The sequence below is a fragment of the Schistocerca gregaria genome, chromosome 2 (genome assembly GCF_023897955.1).
Source record: "Schistocerca gregaria isolate iqSchGreg1 chromosome 2, iqSchGreg1.2, whole genome shotgun sequence".
NCBI classification, from domain to species: Eukaryota; Metazoa; Arthropoda; class Insecta; order Orthoptera; family Acrididae; genus Schistocerca; species Schistocerca gregaria.
This window is the reverse complement of record NC_064921.1, coordinates 1,014,016,194-1,014,043,729: the sequence shown is the minus strand read 5'-3', so window position 1 is coordinate 1,014,043,729 and position 27,536 is coordinate 1,014,016,194.

Genomic DNA, 27,536 nt, shown 5'->3' with positions numbered 1-27,536 from the left:
GTAGCTGCGGCGGCCGCTATTGTAAACACGGCGTGCTGCTCAGACACGCGCTCTCGACGGAGTGCGCAAGTGCTAGACAAATACACGACTGAAAGTTGCGACTGTTTAATTCTGATTTTTAGTGACTGTGGGATCTCGACTATGGCTCTTAGCACCCTCAACCGATACCAGCGTTGTGATGCGGCGGATCCTGTGTATTCAAGTTGTCAAGAAACATGGCGCAATGCTTCAATTTACTGCACAAGTTTTTGGGTAACTTGGATAATACATTCCCGAATCATGGGTCGATTAAGCTCTTGATTTATGCCTCAGGTAAGCGCCCACTTATGAGCCCTAAAGATTAGATGTAAATACTTGTTTTTCAGAGTTTCTGTCAGTTTAAAGTGTGTGAATTCCTAAGGAACCAAAGTGCTCAGACCGTCGGTCCCTTGACTTACACTATATTTAAACTAATGCTAAGAACAACACACTCACTTATGCCTGAGGGATGAGTTGAACCTCCGGCGGGAGGGGCCGAAGCGATTCGTGACATGGCGCCTATAACCGAGCAGCCACTCCACATGGTTGATGCTAGCTGTTCCCCGAGTAAAACAACAGCCTAGGATAGCCAGGAGGACCGTAGCTGCCGGCCGGTGTGGGCGAGCGGTTGTAGGCGCTTCAGTGTGGAACCGCGCGAACGCTACGTTCGCAGGTTCGAATCCTGCCTCGGGCATGGATGTGAGTGATGTCCATAGGTTAGTTAGGTTTAAGTAGTTCTAAGTTCTGGGGGACTGATGACCTCAGATGTTAAGTCCCATAGTGCTCAGAGCCATATGAGGACCGTTGCTCTGTACAGTTTCAGTTTGGTTTATATGTGCATGTGGGAGCTTCGTAGTAGAGGGTTTAAGTATGCGATTAGGCGAAGGATTTTCTCGTTTTTACCCCGTATGTACTGTTTCAGTAATAGTTTATTGTCGAGGATAACACTATGATCCTTAAAGTGGTCGCACCAAGTTTTCTAATAAACATAACCGCAAGTGTTTCGTCAGCGTTCAGTGTCGTTGTTCTTCGTCCACTTTTCAGTCAGCGTAATTTGGCGTTGCAGAAGTCCGATGATGGCGTTCCTCCTCCTGGTGCTAGTTACGTGAGTGTTATCAAATGTTTCAAATGGCTCCGAGTACTTTTTTATTTGGGTCATCAGTCTACTGACTGGTTTGATGCGGCCCGCCACGAATTCCTTTCCTGTGCTAACTTCTTCATCTCAGAGTAGCACTTGCAACCTACGTCCTCAATTATTTGCTTGACGTATTCCAATCTCTGTCTTCCTCTACAGTTTTTGCCCTCTACAGCTCCCTCTAGTACCATGGAAGTCATGTCTTAGCAGATGTCCTATACTCCTGTCCCTTCTCCTTATCAGTGTTTTGCACATATTCCTTTCCTCTCCGATTCTGCGTAGAACCTCCTCATTCCTCACCTTATCAGTCCACCTAATTTTCAACATTTATCTATAACACCACATCTCAAATGCTTCTATTCTCTTCTGTTCCGGTTTTCCCACAGTCCATGTTTCACTACCATACAATGCTGTACTCCAGACGTACATCCTCATAAATTTCTTCCTCAAATTAAGGCCGGAATTTGATATTAGTAGACTTCTCTTGGCCAGTCTGCTTTTGATGTCCTCCTTGCTCCGTCCATCATTGGTTATTTTACTGCCTAGGTAGCAGAAATCCTTAACTTTATTGACTTCGTGACCATCAATCCTGATGTTAATTTTCTCGCTGTTCTCATTTCTACTACTTCTCATTACCTTCGTCTATCTCCGATTTAAATTCAAACCATACTGTGTACTCATTAGACTGTTCATTCCGTTCAGCAGATCATTTAATTCATCTTCACTTTCACTCAGGATAGCAATGTCATCAGCGAATCGTATCATTGATATCCTTTCACCTAGTATTTTAATTCCACTCCGGAACCTTTCTTTTATTTCCATCATTGTTTCCTCGATGTACAGATTGAAGATTAAGGGGCGAAAGGCTACAGCCTTGTCTTACACCCTTCTTAATACGAGCACTTCGTTCTTGATCGTCCACTCTTATTATTCCCTCTTGGTTGTTGTACATATTGTATATGACCCGTCTCTCCCTCTAGCCTACCCCTACTTTTTTCAGAATCTCGAACAGCTTGCACCATTATATACACTCCTGGAAATGGAAAAAAGAACACATTGACACCGGTGTGTCAGACCCACCATACTTGCTCCGGACACTGCAAGAGGGCTGTACAAGCGATGATCACACGCACGGCACAGCGGACACACCAGGAACCGCGGTGTTGGCCATCGAATGGCGCTAGCTGCGCAGCATTTGCGCACCGCCGCCGTCAGTGTCAGCCAGTTTGCCGTGGCATACGGAGCTCCATCGCAGTCTTTAACACTGGTAGCATGCCGCGACAGCATGGACGTGAACCGTATGTGCAGCTGACGGACTTTGAGCGAGGGCGTATAGTGGGCATGCGGGAGGCCGGGTGGACGTACCGCCGAATTGCTCAACACGTGGGGAGTGAGGTCTCCACAGTACATCGATGTTGTCGCCAGTGGTCGGCGGAAGGTGCACGTGCCCGTCGACCTGGGACCGGGCCGCAGAGACGCACGGATGCACGCCAAGACGGTAGGATCCTACACAGTGCCGTAGGGGACCGCACCGCCACTTCCCAGCAAATTAGGGACACTGTTGCTCCTGGGGTATCGGCGAGGACCATTCGCAACCGTCTCCATGAAGCTAGGCTACGGTCCCGCACACCGTTAGGCCGTCTTCCGCTCACGCCCCAACATCGTGCAGCCCGCCTCCAGTGGTGTCGCGACAGGCGTGAATGGAAGGACGAATGGAGACGTGTCGTCTTCAGCGATGAGAGTCGCTTCTGCCTTGGTGCCAATGATGGTCGTATGCGTGTTTGGCGCCGTGCAGGGGAGCGCCACAATCAGGACTGCATACGACCGAGGCACACAGGGCCAACACCCGGCATCATGGTGTGGGGAGCGATCTCCTACACTGGCCGTACACCTCTGGTGATCGTCGAGATGACACTGAATAGTGCACGGTACATCCAAACCGTCATCGAACCCATCGTTCTACCATTCCTAGACCGGCAAGGGAATTGCTGTTCCAACAGGACAATACACGTCCGCATATATCCCGTGCCACCCAACGTGCTCTAGAAGGTGTAAGTCAACTACCCTGGCCAGCAAGATCTCCGGATCTGTTCCCCATTGAGCATGTTTGGGACTGGATGAAGCGTCGTCTCACGCGGTCTGCACGTCCAGCACGAACGCTGGTCCAACTGAGGCGCCAGGTGGAAATGGCATGGCAAGCCGTTCCACAGGACTACATCCAGCATCTCTACGATCGTCTCCATGGGAGAAGAGCAGCCTGCATTGCTGCGAAAGGTGGATATACACTGTACTAGTGCCGACATTGTGCATGCTCTGTTGCCTGTGTCTATGTGCCTGTGGTTCTGTCAGTGTGATCATGTGGTGTATCTGTCCCCAGGAATGTGTCAATAATGTTTCCCCTTCCTGGGACAATGAATTCACGGTCTTCTTATTTCAATTTCCAGGAGTGTATTATCGAACTCTTTTTCCAGGTCGACAAATCCTATGAACGTGTCTTGATTTTTCTTCAGCCTTGCAACCAGTATTACCCGTAATGTCAGAATTGCCTCTCTCGTGCCTTTACTTTTCCTAAAGCCAAATTGATCGTCACCTAGCGCATTCTCAATTTTCTTTTCCAGTCTTCTGTATATTATTCTTGTAAGCAGCTTCGATGCATGAGCTGTTAAGCTTATTGTGCGATAATTCTCGCACTTGTCGGCTGTTGCCGCCTTCGGAATTGTGTGGATGACGCTTTTCCGAAAGTCAGATGGTATGTCGCCAGACTCATATATTCTACACACGAACGTGAATAGTCGTTTTGTTGCCACTTCCCCTAATAATTTTAGAAATTCTGATGGAATGTTATCTATCCCTTCTGCCTTATTTGACCGTAAGTCCTCCAAAGCTCTTTTAAATTCCGATTCTAATACTGGATCCCCTATCTCTTCTAAATCGACTCCTGTTTCTTCTTCTATCACATCAGACAAATCTTCACCCTCATAGAGGCTTTCAATGTATTCTTTCCACCTATCTGCTCTCTCCTCTGGATTTAACAGTGGAATTCCCGTTGCACTCTTAACGTTACCACCGTTGCTTTTAATGTCACCAAAGGTTGTTTCGACTTTCCTGTATGCTGAGTCTGTCCTTCCGACAATCATATCTTTTCGATGTCTTCACATTTTTCCTGCAGCCATTTCGTCTTAGCTTCCCTGCACTTCCTATTTATTTCATTCCTCAGCGACTTGTATTTCTGTATACCTGATTTTCCCGGAACATGTTTGTACTTCCTCTTTTCATCAATCAACTGAAGTATTTCTTCTGTTACCCATGGTTTCTTCGCAGCTACCTTCTTTGTACCTATGTTTTCCTTCCCAACTTCTGTGATGACCCTTTTTAGAGATGTCCATTCCTCTTCAACTGTGCTGCCTACTGCGCTATTCCTTATTGCTGTATCTATAGCGTTAGAGAACTTCAAACATATGTCGTCATTCCTTAGAACTTCCGTATCCCACTTCTTTGCGTATTGATTCTTCCTGACTAATGTCTTGAACTTCAGCCTACTCTTCATCACTACTATATTGTGATCTGAGTCTATATCTGCTCCTGGGTCCGCCTTACAATCCATTATCTGATTTCGGAATCTCTGTCTGACCATGATGTAATCTAATTGAAATCTTCCCGTATCTCCCGGCCTTTTCCAAGTATACCTCCTCCTCTTGTGATTCTTCAACAGGGTATTCGCTATTACTAGCTGAAACTTGTTACAGAACTCAATTAGTCTTTCTCCTCTTTCATTCCTTGTCTCAAGCCCATATTCTCCTGTAACCTTTTCTTCCACTCCTTCCCCTACAACTGCATTCCAGTCGCCCATGACTATTAGATTTTCGTCCCCCTTTATATACTGCATTACCCTTTCAATATCCTCATACACTTTCTCTATCTGTTCATCTTCAGCTTGCGACGTCGGCATGTATACCTGAACTATCGTTGTCGGTGTTGGTCTGCTGTCGATTCTGATTAGAACAACCCGCTCACTGAACTGTTCACAGTAACACACCCTCTGCCCTACCTTCCTATTCATAACGAATCCTACACCTGTTATACCATTTTCTGCTGCTGTTGATATTACCCGATACTCATCTGACCAGAAATCCTTGTCTTCCTTCCACTTCACTTCACTGACCCCTACTATATCTAGATTGAGCCTCTGCATTTCCCTTTTCAGATTTTCTAGTTTCCCTACCACGTTCAAGGTTCGAACATTCCATGCCCCGACTCGTAGAACATTATCTTTTCGTTGATTATTCAATATTTTTCTCATGGTAACCTCCCCCTTGGCAGTCCCCTCCCGGAGATCCGAATGGGGGACTATTCCGGAATCTTTTGCCAGTGGAGAGATCATCATGACACTTCTTCCACTACAGGCCACATGTCCTGCGGATACACATTACGTGTCTTTAACGCAGTGGTTTCCATTGCCTTCTGCATCCTCATGTCGTTGATCATTGCTGATTCTTCCGCCTTTAGGGGCAATTTCCCACCCTTGGACAAGAGATTGCCTTGAACCTCTATCCGCTCCTCCGCCCTCTTTGACAAGGCCGTTGGCAGAATGAGGCTGACTTCTAATGCCGGAAGTCTTCGGCCGCCAATGCTCTCTGAGCACTATGGGACTTAATTTCTGAGGTCATCAGTCCCCTAGAGCTTAGAACTACTTAAACCTAACTAACCTAAGGACATCACACATACCCATGCCCGAGGCAGGATTCGAACCAGCGACCGTAGCGTTCGTGCGGTTCCAGACTGTAGCGCCTACAACGCTCGGCCACACCGTCGGCTTGAGCGGTATTATCCACGAATTAAGGCAGGCTGACACGTGGTGGTACTGCAAGATCGTTTACGTATATGAAAAATATTGTGAATGACGACATCGATCCTAGAGGAACGACTTAGGTGAACGTCAAGAAAGCTGTGCCGCGTTGCAGCTGGACTCCAGTAAGGCCGCTAGCACACATTGACCAGTGAGAGGGGTTTGGCTTTGAGGCAAGACAAGGCAACCGCTGCGGCGCGGTGAGGCACACGGGCAGGCAAGCAACAGCTCCACCTAATGGGGGTGGTGGAGTTCCATATTCTGTGGGGGGCCCTTAAGACTCGCCAGACTGGTATATCAGAAAAGTGTGCAGACGATTGCAGGAATATAGGCGTCAAAGGAAGTACAAGAATAGCTAAGTGAATGGCTGCAGGAACCATGTGAAGAACTAAAAAACAACAATTGTCATCAAAAGAACTGATTCAGCATATACAATAGACAAAACAACCTTCAGTTAAATTAAAAGCAAGGGTCACTACATGAAAAGTGTAATGAAAATTCCACTTTTAAGGGTACAGGGAAGAGAGAGAGGGAGAGACACAGAGAGAGGGAGAGAGAGAGCGAGAGAGAGAGAGAGAGAGAGAGAGAGAGAGAGAGAGAGATCATAAAGGCTGAATGACTACAGTGAAGACATTTACAAAGGACTGGGCATCTCTGATGATGCAATTGACAGAGAAATTCAAGTCTATATGGAAGGCATTCAGTATTAGAATCAGTCCGCCTCGATAGGCACGCGAAGAAATAAGGCAAAAGCACGGATTAATTCCTTGGGAATTTCTCAAACCAGTGGGAGAAGTTGCAGCCGAACGACTATTCAAGTTGTTGCGTAGAAACTGTCTCTGGAAAATACCACCACACTCGGGAAAGAATCATCCACACGCTCCTGAAGAGATATGTTCGTTTCGGTGAGAGAACTATCACACAAAAAGCTTAAAGGCTCTAATGATGTAGATGATCAGCTTGGCTTCAGAAAAAAGCACAATGATTTCCCCTATGTTTACCTCTAGTTCTTTCTTTCAAATGAACCACTTGAGTGTTGATATGACAATAATAATTCTTACGCCGTCGCTTGTTTACTATCAATATGAAGTCTTTTCCACATAAAAAAAATTGTTTTAAATCATGTAGTTAACGGAAAACGTAATTGCAAAAAAAGAAAACCGAAGCATTTAGGCAAATACGTGCCACATTTTGGTATTAAAGTGATATTTCATCTTCTAATCTACGACGAGATAACAAGAAACGCAGATTTTGATAGCAGGAACAAGTAACTAAAAGTAGATAGGTTATCTACGTAAAAATTATGGTGTGAGCTGTGTAGAGTCTGCAAATCTCAACTGTAATACACAAGGAATGCACCAACTTGCCTTAACATAATCGCGAAACGTGTGGAGTCCTACCTTGGCACAGTAGGTGCACAGATTACAAAACGGAGACCGTGCGCCAAAGCAAAGAAGTGCACGTCAGGGACAGTATATGGGCGACTGAAATTTTGTGTCACGCGTCCTGTGAGGCCACCGCTTTTTGCCAACGATAAGCATGAAAGCTTTGTAGGCAGAGCTGATTGACGTTGCCCGCTGACAGGTGGCGTTGGCGCTGACAACTGACTCGCGTTTGCAACGCCGTTCCGTTTAGCCCAGTCAACGAAGCTAAAAATGTCGACAGGGGAAATACGTTCAATAGCAAATTTTTGCACAGTGGTACGTAAGGTTTTCATGAACAACATACTCAAAGTCCTGACCGATGGAGTGTCAGCGTGGGATGGACAGGTAGGGGATTTAAGGAACACTTCTCATTGTCTTTCTTGAACGTCAAATTTTAACTACGTGAAATTTTCAACAAGAAAATCCCATTCTTCCTTTCTGTAGGACTAATTTATTTTGCGTTGCAGGAGATAGAAAAATAACAGATTATTAAAAAGAGTGTTTTAATAGTACAAAATTGACGTTTATTGTTAAATGAAATGGGTTAAGAACAAATATTAAATGTGTGTGGCATATCTAAGTGCAATAAAACCCACCTACTGATGGATAATCTGTGGTGCTGGAGGGCAGATGTGTGAGGGAGGGCAAGAAATCAGATTGTAATTATTGTATTTTGTTGAGAAGAAAAAACTTATTTATTCTCAATAAAGATCAGGTGCTGATAAAAAGCGGTGAGTTTGGTTTCCAAATACTTAGATTTATTTTTGAACCTGGAGGCACTGTTTACGGAACGAAGTAACTTGACCAAAGAGCTTCTAAAAACACCTAAGAGTAAACGTGCAAGTGTTGTGACTCAAAATAAGAAACAGAGATAAGCAAAACATTATGCCCATACATGAAGTTGATTATAATTATCACAAAACTTGTTTTTAAATACGCTAATGGAAAGAATTTCTTATAACATTTTTCCTTGTTATTTAGAAATCAACAAACAGACAAACCCACAAAACAAAACAAAGCTGAGTTTCACAGCAGTCTCATTTGATTACACAACATCTTCATACGCGTCTTTGGTAGAGCTTTGCTCATGATGTCCGCTACCTGCTCTTCAGATGGGATTTGATGAACTCTAATTCTTCCTTCATAAAGTTTTCACGGGTAAAGAAATGCCTGATGGCTATATGTTTGGTTCGGGGATGAAATTCTGGATTCTTTGCTAGCTTCACTACTGGTGAATTGTCAATTCGCAAAACAATTCTGCATCACTGTAGCATTCCAGATTTGGGCTCTTTCCTCATGATTTGTATGTGATTCCACATTCAGTCGTTCCTGATACGTAACGAAAAACCCTTTCTACCTTTAATATGTCTTCTTTGGTGGGATTCTTGAAAGATCTTGACAGAACACTTACACCGAAGGCTAGGTCTGGTCTTGTGCCAAGCATCGGATACATTAGTGCTCCAACTGCTTCTCTATATGAAAAGGAATGTTCTACCGTGTCATCTTTCCATGACTATGAAACGTCTGTAACTTTCAACTTTGGGGTAGAAACTGCTTTACACACTGAAAAGTTGAAATGTTTTAAAATTCGTTGTGTATAAGCCTTCTGGTGAATCTTGATGCAGCCATCCATGCCATGTTCAATTTGCAGACCTAAATAATATTTTTCAGGTGCCGTTGTGATCTTGAACTCCTTTTGAAATTGTTCAAAGAAAATGTTCAAATCATTTGAATCAATGGCAGCTACCAACCCGTCGTCAACATACAAAATTACCAGAACTTCTTTGCCATTTTTGTTTTGAATGTACAAGCACGGATCTGCTGGGCGTACTCTGAAATCTAGAACTACCAAAAATTCTGTGAATCGCTTGTTACAGCATCTTGGTGCTTGTTTTAAACTATACAGTCTTTTCTTCAGCCTGCAAACTCTGTTGGTACCGTCTTCGTAACCTGTTGATTGTGCCATATAAATTGTTTCCTCAAATTTTCCATAAAGATAGGCCGTTGACACATCAAACTATCCGAGATACATTCATTTAGCTACAGTAACACTCAGAACAGACCGATTCATTATCATTTATGCAACTGAACTCAAAGTTTGACTGTAATCTGCACCTTCTCGTTTACTGAAACCCTTGGCATCCAGTGGAGCGTGAAATTTTTAGATCTGCCCCTCTTCATTTGTTTTCATTCGAAACACCCACTTTGTATTGCCTGGGCTCCCAGGTTTCATTTTCGATCAGAGATTCCATTTGTCTGTCCATTGCTTCTTTCCATTTGATGCCGTCTTCATGTCTAAGTGCATCCTCATAGGTTTCAGAAATCTCAGTTCTGACAAGGAAATCTTCTGTTATCATTGCATAAACACTGAGGTATTTTGGTCTCTTTAATGGTGAACGATCTCTTAACTTCACTCCTATTTCCTCTTGGCAAGTTCTCAGAATGTCATCATCAGAGTCTGTGTCTTAACTAGTTTCATGCTCCAAACTATCTTCTGAGTGTGTATTTTCCTCACTCTCTGATTTTTAATAAAGTCTGGACCTGCAATGGGCTTTCAACATCTTTAGATGGTAGTGTAACTTGTTCAGTACACCATCGCGGCTTTTCTTCAGATTGCACATCTCTGGACAGCACAATTGAATTAATTTCTTTTACCCAAATCCTAATGCGCTCATCACCATCATAATCAATGAGATGTCCTTTACAGCTTTCTTGTCCATTTTCCTTCGTTTTTCACTTGGAATATGTTCATAACATGTTGAGCCAATAATCGTAAGATGTTAAGTTCGAGGCTTTTTCCGTTCCCACAACTCGTAAGGCCTGACACCTTCCTGTCCTGTTAAAGATGTAAATTGCTGTGTTAAACATTTCAGCCCATATCTGTTCTGGATAAGTGACATCTGAATTTCAGTACTTAAGTGCCCTGGCCATTTCAACAACTGTCCCATTATCCCACTCACAAATACCGTTTTGCTCAGGAGTATAGGTAGAAAATGTTTCAGAATTTTACTCTGACTTTTCTGCAGCAAAATAACCACAGCGAAACTTGGTGTAATTGTCTTTGAACAAACTGAGGTAACGTTTCTTCTGGAATGACTCATGGAACGGTCCACACAGATCAGCTGATATCAGCTCAGCAGGACTTGTAGACTTTTCTTTAGTTCCAAATGGTAGACAACGCGGTTTCCCAAATTTGCATAGTTCATAAATCTCTTCCCCTTCCTTAACATCAATGTTAAATTCCTTTTTGAGTTTTGTTTTAATATGACGGTTGTATTGATAACTCCATCTCTCATGATAGAGGTGACATTATCTTACGTCTTCCATTTCTGGAGCACTGTTTGAAGTTGTGCAACCATCCACTGCTTCCCTTGAATAACTGTAATCTACGTCGTCGGTAATTCGATGTGCTTAACGTAGTAGATCACTATCACAACAGTATAGAGCATCTTCTAAAGGGCAAACACCTATTTTGTATCAAGTGATGTTACGTTTAGTACCCGCTTCAAAATACTAACACGAATTCCTTAAAGACGAATGGAAAAACTGGTTGAAGGCAACCTAGGGGAATATCAGTTTGGAATCCGTAAAAATGTTGGACCAAGCGAGGCTATGCTGTGCCTACGACTTACCTTAGAAGATAGGTTAACGAAAGGAAAACCTACGTTTGCACTATTTATAGACTTAGAGATTCGATAATGTTGACTGCAATACTCTCATTCAAATTCTGAAGGCGGCAGGGATAAAATACAGCGAGCGAAAGGCTATTTACAATTTGCACAGAAACCAGATGGCAGTTTTAAGAGTCGAGGGGCATGAAAGGGAAGCAGTGGTTGTGGAGGGAGTGAGACAGGATTGCAGCCGGTAGTTTGCGTTCGGAATTTTTTGTTTATTGTGCGGAACGGAACAAGTGTTTAACAGTCTTGGATGGCTTGCCTGAAGATGATTGGCAGGTGCCCACTCGAAATATCATCTAATGAATTAAACTACGACCGACTACAAGCCCGAAATTTATTTGAATATTCAATTTGCCAGGGAAATTTTAAAATTCAGAAGATATGGCGGGTATTGACGTAGTGCTACTTGTTTGGTCCAACCCATATAGTAAAAGGAATACTTAAAAATTGGTTCAAATGGCTCTAAGCACTATGGGACTTAACATCTAAGGTCATCAGTCCCCTAGATTATTCCCCTAGACTTAGAGCTGCTTAAACCTAACTAACCTAAGGACATCACACTCATTCATGCCCGAGGTAGAATTCGAACCTGCGACCATAGCAGCAGCGCGGTTCTGGACTGCAGCGCCTAGAACCGCTCGGCCACACGACCGGCGAAAACTTCAAATGGCACATTAGAAAAAGAAATGGAGTACTACACCAAACACTTAAAAACGCGTGTGACCCACAGAGAAACGCACAAAAATGAGAGGAAGTAACTCTACATCCACATCTACACTCCGCAACCCACCTTAGGTTGTGCGATTGAAGACACTATCCGTACCGCCGTCATTTCCACCCTTTTCTGTTCCAGTCAGTATGGTCAGTGCAAGAAATTATTGTCGGTAGGTCTGTCTGTGGGCTAAAATGTCTCTAATTTTACATTCGTTAAGACAACGATACACTTACAATATTCTGGGTTATCCTTCTATATAAGTATGTTCTTGAAATTTTAACAGTAACGCTGAACGCCTGTGAAGCGTCTACCACTGCAGCTGGATCATCATCACAGTGGCGCTTGAGTGATTACTAAATGAGACTGTAACGAAACGCGCTACACTTCTTTGTATCTTCTCTGCTTCTTCTGTCAATCACACCCGGTACGAATCACAGATTGACGACCAATATCCAAGTATTTGTCGATGGAGATACTACATTTCCTGAGGATTCTTCCAGTGAACCTGTTTGGCACTTGTCTCATCTGCGATTAGCTGTAAGTGACGTTTCCACCTTAAATCACTTCGTGCGCTTTCTCGGAGATATTTAATGGATGCGACTGCTTCCAGTGATCGTTTTACAATTGTGCTACAAAACAATCACTGGCCTTTTTATGAGCAATAAATTCCGTTTTCTTATTTCAACCATCGATTGCAAATTTCTGCTCAAAGCATCGATCAACTGCAGGTTTTCCTAATTTTTCAACACTTTTCTAGTGTTGTGACTTCCCTGTAATCATCATTATTCGCGAAAATCTTTACAGAACTTACGACGTTATACAGCAGGTAATTTATGTCTATTGGGAAAGTAAATGGTCCTATAATACTATGTTGGGTTGCGCTTGAAGTAACTTTTACGTTTGTAGATCACTCATCGTTTAGAATGGCATCCTGTTCTGTTTGCTTACAACCCATCAGTACAGTCACGCAGCTGGTCTCATATTCTATACTCTTCATTTTTTTTTGTTTATTAAGCATCATTACGGAACTGTGTCGAACGCATTCTGGAAGTTAAGGAACACGTCATCAACCTGAGCGCCTCTTATTGTTGCTTTCTGCTTCTCGTGGGCGAACCGCCTGACCTGGGTTTCTGACAATCGTTGACCTCAGAAAACGTGTGATTCCTACAGAGGAGATTTTCCATCTTCAGGAATGTCATAGCTAGCGGGCATAAAACATTTTTCAGAATTCTACGGGGTATTCAGAAAGTCTCACCGCAGTGCCGTTTGATTGTTAGCCGCGCGTGCCGTATGATTGTTCGCTTGCCTGAGTTATTTATTTTATTTATTTATTTATTTATTGTTCCGTGGGAGCACATTATGAAGAAGTCTCCATGGTCATGGAACTAGTAAATACATGAAATTATAACACCTTTGAAGAAACAGATAAAATGAAAAATAAGAAACATATTCAGGCGACAAGTCGTTAGTTTAAATAAAGAAAATCAAGAATGTAACACTGGAATTTGCTTAATGTTTTAGCTGTTCCAGGAGCTCCTCGACAGAATAGAAGGAATGAGCCATGAGGAAACTTTAGTTTTGACTTAAAAGTGTTTAGGCTACTGCTAAGATTTTTGAGTTCCTGTGGTAGCTTATTGACAATGGATGCAGCAGAATACTGCACTTCTTTCTGCACAAGAGTCAAGAAAGTGCATTCCACATGCAGATTTGATTTCTGCCTAGTATTAATTGAGTGAAAGCTGCTAACTCTTGGGAATAAGCTAATATTGCTAACGGACTATTGAATAGGGGTCGACAAGAGGTTTTCGAACTTACACCACATATAGCTCGAACAGCCCGTTTTCGAGCCAGAAATACCCTTTTTGAATAAGAAGGATTACTACAAAAATTAATACCATATGACATAAGCGAATGAAAATATGCGACGTAGACTACTTTTCGTGTTGAAATGTCACTTATTTCAGATACTATTCTAATGGTAAATAAAGCGGAATTTTTTATAAGAGTATTTCGTGCAATAATCAAGGGCCGGCCTCTGTGGCCGAGCGGTTCTAGGCGCTGCAGTCCAGAACCGCGCTGCTGCTATGGTCGCAGGTTCGAATTCTACCTCGGGCATGAATGAGTGTGATGTCCTTAGGTTAGTTAGGTTTAAGCAGCTCTAAGTCTAGGGGAATAATCTAGGGGACTGATGACCTTAGATGTTAAGTCCCATAGTGCTTAGAGCCATTTGAACCAATTTTTAAGTATTCCTTTTACTATATGGGTTGGACCAAACAAGTAGCACTACGTCAATACCCGCCATATCTTCTGAATTTTAAAATTTCCCTGGCAAATTGAATATTCAAATAAATTCAAAAAAGCATGAGTTGCACTCCTGTACGATATGATAGGCGGAGACATGGCTTAGCCACAGGCTTCCGGTGTTTCTAGAATGAACTGTGACTCTGCAGCGGAATATACGTTAATAAGAAAGTTACTTTCAGATTAACACTTTTTTTTAATCAAAACGGACTCTGTTAGAGAGTTGTTTTATTGATAACAATAAACAACTGTTTATTAATAAAAGCAGCTTTGAAACTGAGAGTGTTCTCATTCAAAAATGTTCACAACTGGTTACTGCATTACCAAGAAGGAGTTGTGCGACGTAGGCGAAAGTTGGTAGACGCTTTTCTGCATCTGAAAGATGTCTATTAAAATTTCAGGCCAGTTCTATAAGAGTGGCGCTAGTAATGCCACCGCGGGATTGAAAATCAGGTTTGCTTTAAATAAACGATGTACGTTTGAGTTTGGACGTTGTGAGTTTTTGTTAGTCTAGAAGCCCTTTAAAGTGACAAAAAGAGTCTGTTATAAGCACTTCAGTTAGTCTGGAGGAGGTTGTGTAATTGCCCAGCATGAAGTTGGATGTTTCTTCTGCGATACTGTATAAATATTTCGCAGGAACATAGATACTGTTCATGGTTGCTCACAGCGTTGATTACGATAATGTACCGCCGCAAGTTGACCAGGCTTCAAATGGTCACGTGACACTACCGAGAGGGAAGATCATTGTGTTGGCGTACCGCCCTGACGCATCGTACTGCTTCTGCTACAGCAATTTGAGCACTAGTTGGCACTACAATGACACAACGTACTGTCTCAGATCTGTAGAGGACAAGGAGTTATTTTTAGGAAATATGGTGCGAAATTCTGATTCAGTGTGTTTCAGTGCGCGATGCGCCAGCCTCACGGCAGATGGCGGGCGAAGGCTGGCCGGCGCATTATGCAGGTGACACAGTTTTGCACCGAGCGTCGGTATGTGTGTACTTGTGCCGCAGCCATCAACAGCCAGAACACAGCATTAGCAGAATTACGCAGGCGCGGGCCGCGTGTGGCGCGGTTGCGTTAGCCAACTCGGCGAGAACATTCTGACAAACACGGAGCCCCGTAACCGGCGGATTCAACAGCGGTCTGCACTATTTAAGGGCATCAGAGGTGGGCGTCGGCATTCGGTTCGACCGATCGGGCGTTCGGTCGTTGTTCCTGAGGACCGGCCGGCGGAGGGCTTTGCCCGCTGCTGCACTGGCGACTCCCGGCGTCGTCGCGAGCCGTCGCGTCTGCGAGCTGGGCGGGGTCTCGTGCCCGTAACCTCCTACCGCCAGCGCAGCCGCTACCGCCAGCGCAGCCGCTGACCGAGCACGGCGTTACGTTCCCCAGGCTGCGCGCATCAGCACATCTCCACCACGACACGAGTGGTGGGGCTGAGCTACCGGAAAATGTATTGGAAGAACCAACAATAAAGAGGATGATTGCTAAAAACAGCCACCTGCTTCTACCCAGCCAAGCCCTACAACCCTGACCATGTCACCCACTCCACTCATCCTACTACAAATCAGTTACTTGAACAACAGCTCCAGGCCAGACACCCTGTACGGTGCATTCCACTGACCCCAAACCACCACCATATGCGAATTTAGTGGTGTCAAGCGAGATCTTAATGGGCGACAGGGCAGACGTCTGTCTTTTTTCTGATCAAATGTGGTTGTCCCTCGGAGCCAGTGATGGCTGTGTGTTGCTAAGAAGGAAGCCAGTTGAGGACCTGCAACCACCCTGCCCACATGCTAGGCAGACGGGACCTTCACCTGGAGTTGTGGTCTGTAATGCGATTTCATATGACAGCAGGAGCCCTGTCGTGGTTATCCAATGCACCCTGACTGGAGATTTGTACGTCAGTTTGGTGATTCTATCCATGAACAGCATGCCAGGGGTGTTTTCTAACAGCATAACACTCGCCCACATACCACTGTTGTAATCCAACATGCTCTACAGAGCATCGACATGTTGCTCGGTCAGTATTCGACCACATATGGGACATCATCGGAGACATCTCCATAGTTTTCCACAACCAACACTAAGCGTCTGTTTACTGACCGACCAAGGGTTACAGGTATGATACCCAATCCCAGAAACAGATATCCCGCACGTGTACTACAAAATGCATGCACGTTTGCATACTTGCTTTCAACAGTCTGAGGGTTACACCTGTTATTAATGCAGCAGCATTTCTCTTTTGCAATGGCTTAGATCGCGCTGACACTAATCTCTGATCTTTTTTGTTAAATACTTAAACATGTTACCTTGACAAATGTCTTCCCAAATTTCATTACTCTACGGTAATTATTTTTTTACGTCTTTATAATAATACCTCGATCCAAATTTGTGCCGCACCGGAAGTCGAAACAATGATCCTTGCCTTCCGCGTGCAAGTTCTGTACCAATTTTCACGGTAAATGATAACAGCCAAACAGTTGCAGGATAAAGATTTATTGAAACCCTTGACCACGGTTTCGGTATATCTGAATATGCCTTCATCAGAAGCAAAAATTCACTAAAATCACACAATACAGTGGAGACACATAAAACAATAACGCCAAAGGCGTCGTCGGTAGTTAAAACATCATCTCCATTTGTACAACATAATTATGAAGAGAAGGACGATGTGAACACGGCATAGCAACAGTACTTTGCCTTGTTTTATGTATCTCCACTGCAGGTTGCGATTTTAATGTATTTTACTTCTGATGAAGGTATATTTAAATATACCGAAACCCTGGTCAAGTATTTCAATAAATCTTTATCCTGTAACTGTTTGTCAGTTTTAATTTACCGTGAAGATTTTTAACAGTTGCTGTTTCAGCCATGTTTAAAATCTGGATCTATGCCAATTCTCTTTTTACTTTTATTTTTCGAGAAAAGTTTTGATTCTGTTTCTCCTCCAGTTCTTTTATGTTCACACAGAGGGGTAAACCTGGACCATACTGCCTGGACTGTCACATATCTCATTTGGTTGCTCCTTTTTAATCCGAATACATTTTTTATCGTCCATGTTTACAGTTTTTTGATTCTGAAAAATACACGGTAGCAACTGACAACTGAGCTACCTACGTTAGGAGGAAGGTGTGTGATGACGTGGTAGAAGTAAAGGCGACCGCTGTGGCCCAGCGGTTCTAGGCGCTTCATTCCGGAACTGCGCTGCTGTAGCAGGTCGCAGGTTCGAATCTTGCCTCGGGCACGGATGTGTGTGATATCCTTAGATTAGTTAGGTTTAAATAGTTCTAAGGCTGCGGGACTGATGACTTCTGATGTTAAGTTCGATAGTGCTTAGAGCCATTTGATAGAAGTAAAGCTGCGAGGAGCTCAGGTAGCTTAGCCGGCAGAGCACTTGCCTGCGGAAGGCGTAATCTCGGTTTCGAGTCGCAGTCCGACACACAGTTTTAATCTTCCAGAAAGTGTAATTGGCACGTACCTGCCTCAGTGGTATGGTACTATAATGTGTACCATTGTCCTCTCATGTTCAACATTTTCAGCCCTGGAGATGAATGTTTCATGTTGATGTCATAACTCCTACTAAATACCAACTGGGACACTCTGTCCCCCCAATGCCAATTTAGTGGGACCTGCCTGAAACTAGTGTGGCTGTGCGAGCGGCTGGCATATACTGTACGGCAGGCTGCAGCGGCTTTGGCCCACAGCGCGTTTTGTGGAAGGCCCTGAGCGACGCAGCAGAGAGGCACTCAGCAGAACGTCCTCCAGAGCGGCAGTTAATCTGCCGTGGCCGCCCGACGCTGACGGATGCAGTTGGCGGCAGCTAACTGCCCCCATATATATGGCTCAGTTGCCCGTTCTGTCCCCTCGCGTCACACGAGCGCCGAATTTTTCACGCATAATGGCTTTCTGTGCGTCTCAAATGACCTGCTTCATCCTCGTCATTTATTTCACCCCCATGTATTTATTATCCTTCCCTGTGCGCGTTTCGGGCAACAGCGGATTTATGTGGCGTTTGCCAGTGACATGCTATTCCGCGAAAGTGCGGGTAATTTCGTACAGTGGAGCGTACTCACTATGTGCACCAATTCTTATATGAACTAGTTGATCCGCGTACTACTTCCTTAAAAGTACATCTACATTAACAAATACATAATTACTCTACAAGTCACAACTGAGTGCCTAGCAATGGGTTCATCAAACCACCTTCATTTTTGCAAAAACAGACATAATGTCTGATAGGATAACCGCAATCAATGGTTTTACAATGTTACTTATAATCCGTCTTGATTGCATAAAATATTTATTCACATGACCGGTTTCTTTTCCTCTAAAACCATCTTCAGATCTGCAATTTCGGTTACAGGAGTAACCCGTCCACACACAGCAACCTTCACATGCTGCGTCACATATTTTATGTAATCAAGACAGATTATAAGTCGCATTGTAAAACCTCCTTGAATCTGTTTTCCCATCGTTCCACTCTGGAAAAGAGCACGGGAAGAAGCAATATTTAAATAATTTCCGTGCGATCTCTCATTTCTTATATGTTATTATAATTATATTTATTTCTTCCTATGTAGGCGGCGCCAACAAAGTATTTTCGTATTCGTGTGAGAAGGCTGTCAAATGAAATTTGATGAGTAGATCCTGGCGCATTGAAAGATGCCTTTGTTTTAATTACTGCCACCCAGATAAGTGTACCATATACTCGGCACTTCTCCTTCTATTTCGACGTAATACAAAAAAGGATGCCATTCTTCGAACTTTTTCGATATCTGCCATCAATCCTGTAGCCGGTCGTACACCATGCACGACCATCTTGGTGCGTTCTACATGTATGTACCCTGAGAGTTACGTAAAAATTAACTTAAGTACCACGTAAAAGACCTTTTCAAATGGACGTTCTAAAGCAGCTATTCAATGTGACTGGTTTTCTACTTAAATATTTTCAATATTGACTCGCAGGGCCTTGTTCCTGGAGACAAATTATGTCACAACATAGGTTCACTGTCTCGTACGCTCTCGTCTAGTCTAGCAACTGTACATTGTCACCATTATGCATGTGTCGAATATACAAGCATAGATACGTCAAATGGGAATATTGTACTGCCCGTCACGTACGGAACGACGTCCGCGTGCATTTATGCCATTAGAAAGGTTGGAATATCTTACCATAGCATAGGAAGCGTAACCTTGTGGAATCTCGTTCTGCCAAATCTCCATTGTAGCTATGTAACCCAGCGTTACATGATTTATAAGAACACCAGACGATTAAAAATAGCCGCGCGGTATTAGCCGAGCGGTCTGGGCGCCGCAGTCGAGGACTGTGCGGCTGGTCCCAGTGGAGGTTCGAGTCCTCCCTCGTGCATGGGTGTGTGTGTTTGTCCTTAGGATAATTTAGGTTACGTAGTGTGTAAGCTTAGGGACTAATGACCTTAGCACTTCAGTCCCATAAGATTTCACGCACATTTGAACATTTTTGATTAAAACTAACCATGAATGTTTGTGTGTGTCTCGTCTGACAGTGTCAGCCAGACACGCTCCACGTCTGCTTCATCGGCTCCTTGGTGCACATGCACCCCAGTACCCTCTATCAGAGACTAAGTATCCTGTCATCTCATCATAAACGAAAGACGAAGTCTCACTTGCCTGCAACTTCAGCAGTGCCCTTCCACAGAAGGAAGATACAAATTCGTTATCTGTTGCTACCGTCCACCAGTGCAACAACGTGCCCTCCATCCCGTGACAATTAAACACACCGCTGCTTTAAGAAGGAACTGAAGCTCTTCCTTCTACCGTCTTAAAAAAGTTGTCCAAAATATAACGTATATGGCCAGTTATCCCACTGTCAAACACTGAGGTAAGAGTGCCCGTCTTTTACAGTTATGCTTCTTCATCATTTCATTTTCTCAATTAATAACGTCACTCTCTTATCCCCTATCGTTATTAATCGTATTTTATCACCTTCCTCTTTCACTCTCGTTTCCATCTCCTCATTTTCTCAGTCAGTCACGTCACTTTCTTTTCCCCTATAATCAATGTCTTTTATCGCCTTGCACTTTATTCCGTTTTGCACCTTTTCATGCCCATTATTGCTGGCACTTCGTGTAGTTTGTCTTCATTTTCTTCTCATGAACGAACGTAAACGCCACTTTTTTTCTGCACTGTGGTATTTTCTGAATCTTCTGTTATTTTGTACAACAGATGGAACTTACACTGATGAGCCAAAACATTATGACCATCCCCCACCGCGATGTTGGATTCTGCCTGGTTGTGTTGTGAGCACGTGACGCGGTAAAAAAAAGTAAGTAACCGGAAAGACTCGGTCGGGGAATCACCCTAACGAAGATATGGACTGAAATGAGGAAATCCATTGAGATAAGCGACTTTGAAAAAAAGCAGATAATACTACGCTATGTCTGTGAACGGCTATCTCGAAAACGGCGAGGCGGGTAGACTGTTCACATATTACTGTCGCGAGCATCTACAGAAAGAGCTAGGGCAGTGAAACAACCACTAGGTGCTAAATGGTCAGAGGTCTACGATTCGTCACAGAACGTGGGGTATGGAGGTTTGCCCACTCCATAAAACAGGATGTATGATAATCTGTGGAACCTCGGTCGAAAGAGCTCAAAGCTAGTGTATGAACCCGTGTTTTGGAGCACACTGTTCATTGTACATTGTTGAACATGGAGCTCCGCAGCAGAGCACCCCTATACGTTCACGCGTTGACCCACCGACAGCGTCAGTTACAATTGCAATGAGCACGGGACCTTCGAGATTCGATATTTGATCATTGGGAACAATCTGACTCTTCAGGTGAATCACATTTTTGCTACACGAGGTCGATGGCCGTCATCACAAACGCCGTCAACGAGGTGGATGGCCTCTCGAAATGTGCAGCGCGCGATTGACGCAGGCTGGTAGGAGGAGCATTATGCCACGAGAAATATTCTCCTGATCTTGTATGGGACCTGTGATAGTAATAGAAGACACCACCTCCATCCCTTCACGCTTGATGCCTTCCCAGACGAAGATGTCATCTTTCAGCAGTACAACTATCCATGTCTCGGTGCCACAACCGTAATTAAGTGGTTTGAAGAGGATTGAACACACGTTGATGTCTCACATCCAAATTCGCCTGTTTTAAATACTGCGAAACACATCTGTGTCGCAATCGGGCCGCATAACTGCGTATGCAAATCAGCTGTCATTTATTTACGCGAATTACGTGACCTGTACGTGGACATCTAATGCCACATACCTCCACAAACCTACCAACAAACTGTCGGCTCCCTTATTTGCTAAATCAGTGATGTATTTCATTCCAAAGATTGACAAATAAGCTATTCAGCAGGACGTAATAACGTTTTGGCTCATCAGTTTATAACAAGCTTAATGTAGTAAATTTAAATCAAAATTTTGTAGAATGTCTGGTTAGACGTAAGAGAGGACTTGATACCCCTAATCCTGCTAGGTTAAATAAGTACATAAATAACACGAGATAGTGAAAAGATTGCTCTAAACGATATCGTGTAGCAGACACTGTCGGCCAGCAGCAGATATAAGTACAGGTATCGGGTATGTCTTTATCATATCTCTACCTGCCTGAGATCCACTGTAGTGGTGTAGATCCGCTTCTTACAAACGATCGTAGTATGCGCGAAGTTTGACATACGCTTTTGCTTGCGAGACGTCCGTGCTCCGAGAAAGAGAATTACGTAGGGCACCCCTTGTAGCTCTTGCTGGCAAGATACTGAGTGGGTCGGACCAGGAACACAGCACGTCATTAGCCAACGTTGTACTTTACACTCTTAAACTGCGCACAACTGGCTCAGACACTGTCACACTAGTGACTGAATATCAGCGTTTCTACAATCGAGCCATACTGACTTCATTTGACTGTAAATTGATTTTGGTTTATTTGTTGTTGTTTTTTAATTTCCAAAAGCGCACCACTGTCTGGCACAAGGGTTACGAATAACAGCTTTCCTTACTCGGATCATTAACTCAGTAATTTTACCTTGTGTAGAGGGTCTACTCAACAGTAAACAAGAATCAGTTATCAGAGGTTTCAGCACAAGGGGTCATCCACTTAATGTGACTATTGTATCGCTGCATCCAGCTATTTAGAGTTTTCTAATTGTTATCAAGTCTGTACGATAAAGATCAACTAGAACTTCGTAAAGGAGAATAATGAAAGCATAGCAGTAACATACAGATAGATTTCTGGTGTTCTTCACCTCTTTCGAAGGGCAAACCGCATCACATCTAAGCATAATTCTTTGTAAATCGGTCGCTTGTTCGTGCGGGTCAACTGATTTCACAATCATCGTCAGAGCACGTTGGCTACCGTGAAAAATGCGTACCCATGCATTGCTGTGCTGGAAAAGACCTCCCCCTGATGTTGGTCATACAGAACCTGTGGAGATTTCGATTGTGACCTCCATAATGCACGGTGCCGGCCATGCCTTTCGGTGGTTTGCATACATGGTAATTTCAGGGCTCTTGATTACTGACGCAATCACGAAAAGACCATCACACGTAGCAGGTATTATCAGCTCTCATAAGTAACCAAAAGCTTTGAGGGTTACTGCGTGACAGTACATTGTCAAGAGGAAGTATGGTGACTTGAGTCCTTGCTAGTTGTTCAACGTCCTCAAAATTCAGTCCCTGATAGTCCTGTCTGACTCACTCAGTGCAATTATTCTACATTATTCAAAGAAAGATTAGCAATCAGCAGTTGTTGCTTGTCTCATATGGCAGTTACTGCGTGAACTCCTGAACTAGATCATGAGCATGTTAATTTCCCTGCACTGCCGTCATTACCGATGACAGCTAAAACCATATTTTGAAAGTCTTGATCATTACCTCGGTTAGTCTTTTGTAGCACACAATAAGATATCACTGAAACTGAATTAAGTGCACATATTTTACCCGTGAACGTCGCCTTGACATTTCCGCATTGTATACTAACATAATACTATACGTTAATAAATTACTATTCTTTCAGTGAATGAAAACCACTTATCAACTTTCCATCAGGAAACGTTGTGCATAGCGACCGTAGATTATAATGAAGGAGAGGCACACAGTCACGCGGGATTAGCCGAGGTGTCTAGGGCGCTGCATCATGGAATGTGCGGCTGGTCCCGACGAAGGTTCAAGTCCTCGCTCTGGCATGGGTGTGTGTGTTTGTCCTTAGGATAATTTAGGTTAAGTAGTGAAAGTTTAGGGACTGATAATCTTAGCACTTGCGTCCCATAAGATTTCACACAAATTTGAATTTGAGAGACACATAGCAGTCAGTGTCGTACATTTATTATTGACTGTTTACAACTTCAATTGGCATTTCCTGCTCTGTCTAGCGTTAAACGTATTGGTTCATATCTCTGGCAAATGCAATTATATAGTGTTCCTGCAGCACTTCGTTAAAGTGTCAGATTTTATCTCTGTTGAGTTTTACCTAGTTCCTTGAAATTCCAGAACACCTTAAATACGGAAGGCAACGGGAAGGAAAAGCTAAAGTTGTTGAATATTAATATACATTTTTGTTTCCGATATGTTAACAACAAAATATTATGGCCCCACTATAAATTTTTTCAGAGCACCTTCAAACATATTGTGTTGAGTTTTTCCATTCTGTGCTGAAGTTAATTGCAAGCGCAAATAGTCTAACGCTATCAACAAACCGTAGGTGGTTCAGATATATTCCGTCACTTGGTATTCCTACTTCGTTTTAATTGTTATGAAAAATTTCCTCTGCTAAGAGCCGTTTGGCTGATAGAGTTTCGTTGTTACGTACGCTAGCATAGATTCTGTCACAGCTTAGTTTTTAAGTAGCTGTTAGTAAGAGTGAAATCTTTGATTCTTAAGGGGTGAGGTAGTTCATAATGACTGCTTCTTTCGACAATTCCGTTTACGACCTTTGAGTGACCCGTTGTACTGGACGCTCTTATACATATTACTTATTCCTTTCACTGATTAACACTCAGTGTTATTTTCTTTGCGGCTGGTGATAATTTTAGTAAACATTTTGTACATTACGGATGTGAGATGAATGCTGTGTAGCTTCTATAGACTGTCTGTGCCCTTTATTTTGAAGTAGAATCAATACAAACTTTTTCTAGATTTATGGAATGCTTTGTCCTCACTGAGGCGTATATGCAGTTCAGGTTAAGGGCTCCGTAAGTTCCAATCCCATAATTATGTTCTTGAATCTTTCCAAAGCATGTACTAAACCAGCACGGTTACAACTACGTTCTCTACTAGGAACTGAAATGTGATTTGCAGAGTATACATGTAGATGCTCTTTTTACTAGAGACTTGTGTGGTTTAGTGAGACGAACTTTTTCTCTTTCCTGAAGTAGAAATGAGTGGTTGTTCTCCAAGCTGGGCAATAAGCAATATTCTGTGTACAATATATTCAGATCTGTTCCTGTATCACCTAACCGTTTTGACCACCTGAAACTAACCAACCTGTATAATATATGCAAATCAATTTTCCTTGCAAATTAAAAGTAAGGACTATTTGAATGCTTTGGAACATAACGTCGTGTCTTCACTCCAAAGACTGATTTAATGCAGCTCTCCTACCTACACTGCCCTATGCAAGCCTCTGTATCTCCGAGCAACTACTGAACCTACATCTTCTGAATCTACTTACTGTATACACCTCTTGGGCATCTTCTACTGTTTTTACTCAAAATACTCACCCGCCTACACCCCCCCCCCCCCTCCCCACTTCTTTCCAATACTAAATTGATGATACCCTGATGTCTCAGACTTTCTTTTAGTCAAGTTTGTCACAAATTTCTTGTCTCCTCAGTTCTATTCACTACCTCTTCATTAGTTGCGTTAGCTACCTATCTAATCTTCAGTATTTTTCAATGTTTGTATTCGCTTCTTGTCTAAACTATTTATCCACCATGTTTCACTTCCATGCATGACTATTTCTAGAAAAATACCTCTAGGAAACTTTTCCTAAAAATTGAGCCTATATTCTTTATTAACAAATTTCTCTTTTTCAGAAACGCATTTCTTGCCATTGGCAATGTGCAAATTATATCCTGTCCACTTCGGCCATCATCAGTTATTGTGCTTCCCAAGTAGTGTCTCGTTTCCTAGTGTAATTCCCTGATCATAACCTCATTTAATTCGACTACATTCATTATCCTTATTTCGCTTTTCTTGATATTCACCTTAACCTCCTTTCAAGACACTGCCCATTCTGTTCAACTGCTCTTCCAATTGCTTTGCCGTCTCTGACAGAATCACAATGTCATCGTGACACCTCAAGATTTTTATTTCTTCTACCTGAACTTTAATTCCTACTCAAAATTTTCCTTTGATTTCTTTTAATCCTTGCTCAATGTACATAAGACACTGGTGGAAATGGATCATGGAACACCAGTCCGATATTTACAAAATGTTGTGGAGATGTTCGCTACCTGAAGGGTATTAAATGGTTAAACTTTCGCTTCATTTGAAACTGATGTCCATCTGTAACATCATTATAGGCTGTAGCCTTTACAGGTAATAATGCATTCTTGTATTCGTAATGGTAATGAATCAGAGAGCTCCGGAACGTCATCTTGAGGCATTTAATGCCATGCCTGAAACACTTGCTGCATTTGTTCATAAGAACTTCTGGCTGGGGCTAGAGTGACCACATTTGTCTTCCCATCCCATCCCAGGGAACCGGACAGGCTAGTCAACGACATCTATGTTCCACTAGGCTGGTTTGGTGCGAAATCCTGTTATCGCATTATCCTGGCGGGGTGTCCCACTTGGTACCTTCACCATGGAGGATGTGACAACATGGTTTATTATTATTGATACATATTGCCCCACATGCAGCCTCCTTTCAAAAACGATTAGTCCTTCTTAGAGTACCGTGCAACATTCGGTAAAAGCGGAACCCTCATATGAAGGCTTTGTTGTCCGTATTTGTGTATGTTTGTCCGACTATTAAAAAACGTTTTCCTCAGGACGGGGTAGGTGTATAAGGTAGAAATTTATGTCATGTACTGGAGCCTGTGGTTCCTTATCGGTGACAAAAATCAAAGCTTCTAAGTCAATGTAATCAGAAGATACGACAATTTACGTCATGTATTTTAATACTCGCAAGCTCACGCATCAAAGCCTAGGGTATTTCCGTTGGTTTAAAATCATTAAATTTGGAGAAAGGAAGGTTTCACAGTAATTTTTTTTTTCGTTCGTCCGTCGGTTAACACCCATTTTTCCCAGGAATGGGTAGACGGATCACGTTGTAATTTGTACCACATAGGCCTTTGGTGGTAAAAGAAATGTATGTTTCTAAGTCGATGCAGCCAAAAGCTACTGTCACTTATGTCACATATTTTGATGCAGACTCGCTCATTAAAACCCATAGGGTACTTTCCATATATCTACACTCATGAAATCTGGCAAGAAGTAAGGTTTCTAAATATAAGTAAAGGAAAAAAATCAAAAATTCTTATCTTTTTCTTTTGTCATTTGTTATCCGAAGTCAGACTTCAAATTAAAACAATTAGGCTCATCGATCGCAATGGTATAAGTCGAACACAAGGCAAGGAATAACTTTACTGATCATAATAATGGTTTCGGAATTTAGCTATCGTCAGATATCTAGGAGCGATTACTGCACGTAGATATTTCGTAACAGGTTGTGTTTGAAACATTCATTTTCAGATAAATCTCTGAATGTGTGTTTCACATACCACTTCAAACACCAAAGTGCAGTTATCGCTCCTGGATATGTGATGATGGATGAAGTCCGACACGCATCACATGTGCAATAAAGCCATTCCTTCGGTGATGTTTCACTTTTACTATTGCTACAGAGTCGGTACGAATGGAGAACTACTGATTGTTATAATAATGGTTGCTCACCTTCAGAATTACTTTATGTCACATTTACGTTATTGGAACTAAAACATTTTGAAAAATCTAGGAATAACTGGAACCGGCATCTTGTCAGTATCAATGTCAATAAAAGGCAGAAATGGTCGAGATTCTCGATTTCCGGAATGGGTCAACTATGTATATACAATTAAGTTTACACGGAACAGCCAGCGCGCGAATCCTTCTCGCACCAGTCCAATGTGTTTCACATCCTGCAGCTTCCAGCATCATGATCGCAAGAGTTAGATGTGGCTATGGACACGTTGATTCCATCTGACCCTCACAAACAGAAGTCAGGCTCACTGCTGAGTGTCACATTATGTCACTCTGTATTCCAGCTGAAAGTTGCTTTGCACTGTGTAAGTACCCATAATTTGTGATGTAGTGTCAGCAGGTCAACCTAAATGGCAGCTCGAGATTTCGACACAGTTTTCATTGATTTGTTCACTATAGTTAGTGGGAGCATTCTACCTGTAAATGCCCGAATTTTAGTTGCTGTCATCTGTTTATT